The 5,000-nt window shown below is 44.9% G+C and overlaps 2 protein-coding genes across 2 annotated transcripts in view; both read right to left on the bottom strand.

Annotated features, from left to right (window-relative positions):
• LOC145657006 (stonustoxin subunit beta-like) overlaps positions 1–2,823 on the bottom strand; it is a 17,670-nt gene extending 14,847 nt beyond the window's left edge. The window contains exon 1 of the mRNA XM_081711149.1: positions 1–2,823. This exon is cut by the window's left edge and continues 11,257 nt beyond it. The gene's annotated coding sequence lies outside the window, so the exon portion shown is untranslated.
• Positions 2,824–3,004: 181 nt separating this feature from the next.
• The window catches only part of LOC145651814 (NLR family CARD domain-containing protein 3-like), a 14,750-nt gene continuing 12,754 nt past the window's right edge, over positions 3,005–5,000 (bottom strand). The window contains exon 6 of the mRNA XM_081700010.1: positions 3,005–5,000. This exon is cut by the window's right edge and continues 421 nt beyond it. The gene's annotated coding sequence lies outside the window, so the exon portion shown is untranslated.

Below are 5,000 nucleotides of genomic sequence, written 5' to 3'. Positions count from 1 at the left end.
AAAGAAAATAGTTCTGTCTCTCTCTCTCTCTCTCTCTCTCTCTCACACACAGTTATTAGTTCTCTCTCTCTCTGTCTCACACAGAATAGATCTCTCTCTCTCACACACACACAGATAATAGTTCTGTCGCTCTTTCTCTCTCTCGCAGATAATAGTTCTGTCTCTCTCTCACAGATAACAGTTCTGTTTCTCTCTCTCTCTCTGTCTCACACACAGATATATTTCTGTCTCTCTCCCTCTCTCTCTCTCTCTCTCTCTCTTTCTCGGTCTCACAACAGTTTTGTCTCTCTCTCTCACTGTCTCGCACAAAGATAATAGTTCTGTCTCTCTCTTTCTCACAAACACACAGATAATAGTTCTGTCTGTCTCTCTCTCTTTCTCACACACAGATAATATTTCTGTCTGTCTCCCTCTCTCTCTCTCAGTCTCACACAACAGTTCTGTCTCTCTCTGTCTCACACACATAATAGTTCTGTCTCTCTCTCTCTCTCTCTCACATACAGATAATAGTTCTGTCTCTCTCTCTCTCACACACAGGTAATAGTTCTGTTGCTCTTTCTCTCTCTCTCGCACAGATAATAGTTCTGTCTCTCTCTCTCTCACACGGATAATAGTTCTGTCTCTCTCTCTCTCACACACAAAGATAATAGTTCTGTCTCTCTCTCTCTCTCTCTCTCACACACACAGATAATAGTTCTGTCTCTCTCTCTCTCACACGGAAAATAGTTCTGTCTCTCTCTCTCTCTCTCTCTCTCTCTCTCTCACACACACACACACACACACACACACACACACACACAGATAATAGTACTGTCTCTCTCTCTCTCTCACACACACAGATAATAGTTCTGTCTCTCTCTCACACACACACAGATAATAGTTCTGTCTCTCTCTCTCTCTCTCACACACAGATAATAGTTCTGTCTCTCTCACACGGAAAATAGTTCTCTGTCTCTCTCTCTCTCTCTCTCTCTCACAAACAGATAATAGTTCTGTCTCTCTCTCACACACAGATAATAGTTCTGTCTCTCTCTCTCTCTCTCTCTCTCACAGATAATAGTTCTGTCTCTCTCTCTCTCACACACAGATAATAGTTCTGTCTCTCTCTCTCTCACACACAGATAATAGTTCTGTCTCTCTCTCTCACACACACACAGATAATAGTTCTGTCTCTCTCTCTCTCTCTCTCTCTCTCTCTCTCTCTCTCTCACAGATAGTTCTCTCTCTCTCGCTTTCTCTCTCTCTCTCACACACACACAGATAATAGTTATGTCACTCTCTCTTTCAGATAATAGTTCTGTCTCTCTCTCTCTCTCTCACAGACAGATAATAGTTCTGTCTCTCTCTCACACACACACACAGATAATAGTTCTGTCTCTCTCTCTCTCTCTCTCACACGGATAATAGTTCTGTCTCTCTCTATCTCTCTCTCTCTCTCACACACAAAGATAATAGTTCTGTCTCTCTCTCTCTCTCACACACAGATAATAGTTCTGTCTCTCTCACACACACACAAATAATAGTTCTGTCTCTCTCTCACACGGAAAATAGTTCAGTCTCTCTCTCTCTCTCTCTCTCTCTCACACACACACACACACACACACACACACACAGATAATAGTACTGTCTGTCTCTCTCTCACACACAGATAATAGTTCTGTCTCTCTCTCTCTCTCTCTCTCACACACACACAGATAATAGTTCTGTCTCTCTCTCACACACACACAGATAATAGTTCTGTCTCTCTCTCTCTCTCTCTCACACACAGATAATAGTTCTGTCTCTCTCTCTCTCACACACAGATAATAGTTCTGTCTCTCTCTCTCTCACACACAGATAATAGTTCTGTCTCTCTCTCTCTCTCACACACAGATAATAGTTCTGTCTCTCTCTCTCACACACACACAGAGAATAGTTCTGTCTCTCTCTCTCTCTCACAGATAATAGTTCTGTCTCTCTCTCTCTCTCTCTCTCTCTCACACAGATAATATTTCTGTCTCTCTCTCTCACACACACACAGTTATTAGTTCTGTCTTTCTCTCTTTCTCTCTCTCTCTCTCTCTCTCTGTGTTCCACACACAGATAATAGTTCTGTCGCTCTCTCTCTCTCTCTCACACAGATAACAGTTCTGTCTCTCTCTCTCTCACACACAGAAAAGTTCTGTCTCACACACAGATAATAGTTGTCTCTCCCTGTCTCACACACAGATAATAGTTCTGTCGCTCTCTCTCTCGCTCTCTGTCTCACACACAGATAATAGTTCTGTAGCTCTTTCTCTCTCTCTCGCACAGATAATAGTTCTGTCTCTCTATGTCTCACACAGATAATAATTCTCTCTCTCTCTCTCTCTCTCTCTCTCTCTCTCTCACACACACACACAGATAATAGTTCTCTCTCTATGTCTCACACAGATAATAATTCTCTCTCTCTCTCTCTCTCTCTCTCTCACAAACACAGATAATAGTTCTGTCTCTCTCTCTCACACACACACAGATAATAGTTCTGTCTCTCTCTCACACAAACACACAAAGATAATAGTTCTCGCTCTCTCTCTCCATTTCAGACACACACATCGTTCTGGGCATTGAGAGTTCTGGTAAACTGGGATGTGATGATGTTGTCACTTCACCTCTCTTTTGTCTCTCTAGTTTGTTGACTGAGAGCGGCGCAGTGTTGATCATGCCTGTGGTTCCTTTTAGCTGTGCTGCCACAGCTACATCTGCCAAAGTCCATCTTTGCACATCATAGTTTCCTAATTTCCACACCCTCTACCTGGACATGTCTAATAATCTAGTCTCTCTGTCTGCTGAGGTTCACCTACCCCTGATGTCATGACGTTACTGTCTCAGCTGCCATGGCTCCTCCCACCACCCCATGATGCCCCCTGTTGTAGCCCCCCACACCTCCACCCCACACAGCTACTTCCCCGCTGCCCTTCATGGATGATCTCATACAGGAAGAGTTTCGGTCATGTGCACACCGTCGGGACCAGACTAGGACTTCTAGAAAACCACACTAGACATTAATTGCTTATTGTTCCATATTTCTTTATTTATTTTTCTCCATCTCACTACTTATTCTGCTCCTTATTGTCTATATTCTTACTACTGTAATGTCCGTTATTGTCCAGAGGACCCCACCAGTTTACAGCCCACCAGAACCAGTGCACCGAGGACACTGTCAGCACTGACATCCACACGTCTCTCACACATCTGGAGGACATGGACAGTTATGTTCCAGTGCTGTTCACTGATTACAGCTCAGCAGTCAACACAGTCACCCCAACCAAACTGACTGAAACACTCACCATTGGACTCACACCCTCCTTCTGTAAATGGGGGCTGAACTTTCTAACAGACAGAATCAGTCAGTCAGAACTGGCAATGTACATCCAGCACAAGGACTGAACTCTGGGACCCCCCAGGACTGTGTGGCCGCCCAGTATAACACCAGCATCATCAAACTGGTTTGCCTGATCACTGGATGAGACAGCATACAGGAGGGAGGCGACAGACATGGTGACATGGTGTCATGACAACAATCTCTCCCTGAAAGTAGACAAGACCAAGAAGATGATTGTTAACCCAAGGAGGAAGGAGAAGCAGCAGCACACCCCACTACAGACAGGAGAGATGGATGTGAACTCCTTCACCTTCCTGGAGTTCACATCAGTAAGGACCTCACCTGGTCCTACAACACACCCCACATCAGTGAGGACCTCACCTGGTCCTACAACACACCCCACATCAGTGAGGACCTCAGCTGGACCTACAACACACACCCCACATCAGTGAAGACCTCACCTGGACCTACAACACACCCCACATCAGTAAGGACCTGAGCTGGACCTACAACACACACCCCACATCAGTGAGGACCTGAGCTGGACCTACAACACACACCCCACATCAGTGAGGACCTCACCTGGACCTACGACACACCCCACCGCATCAGTGAGGACCTCACCTGGACCTACAACACACACAACGCATCACTGAGGACCTCATCTGGACCTACAACACACACAACGCATCACTGAGGACCTCACCTGGACCTACAACACACACAACGCATCACTGAGGACCTCACCTGGACCTACAACACACCCCACACCAGTGAGGACCTCACCTGGACCTACAACACACACCCCACATCAGTGAGGACCTCACCTGGACCTACAACACACCCCACATCAGTGAGGACATCACCTGGACCTACAACACACACCACATCAGTGAGGACCTCACCTGGACCTACAACACACACCACATCAGTGAGGACCTCACCTGGACCTACAACACAGCCCACATCAGTGAAGACCTCACCTGGACCTACAACACACACCCCACATCAGTGAGGACCTCACCTGGACCTACAACAAACACCACATCATAAAGAAATCCCAACAGTATCTGCTGTGTCCTCTGTTTATGTACGATACACAGCATGACTTGCAGGTAAACACTCTCCTGACATCAGAACTCTGAAAATGTTCAGCTCTTGTTCACAGTTTTATTGACAACAGGAGGAAACGTGAAACTGAATCACATGAAAGACAAATCAACAACAAGCCAGCCACAACAAGTACCGATATACACAAAACACAATGCAGCAAACTTCACAGAGAATAACATTATCCACCAAATAATGATCTGTGATTACAAATAACAATACAATAAACTACACACAACCACAATGTTTTCAACAGGTATGAGATGTACGCAGACAACTGCATTAGCACGGCTATAATAACTACAATAACTATAATAACTACAATAACTAGAACTCTTGGAGTTGTATTCTCTCACTCTACGATCGCTACACACATGAACCGAATCGCTGCTACTGACACCCTGTGGTTCATAAATGAATTACAACTAACCTCAAAAAATGGAACAGAGTTTATAAACTCCTGACAGAACAGCATCTGTATTTCCTGAGGAGGCTGAGGAAATGTAGCATGTCAACTAAAACTCAGCAGTTCCTACAGGAGAATGAT

Source organism: Electrophorus electricus, chromosome 1 (genome assembly GCF_041902795.1).
Source record: "Electrophorus electricus isolate QZ-2024a chromosome 1, ASM4190279v1, whole genome shotgun sequence".
Classification (NCBI taxonomy): Eukaryota; Metazoa; Chordata; class Actinopteri; order Gymnotiformes; family Gymnotidae; genus Electrophorus; species Electrophorus electricus.
The sequence above is the reverse complement of the archived record's forward strand: the minus strand, read 5'-3'. Positions and strand labels throughout refer to the sequence as shown.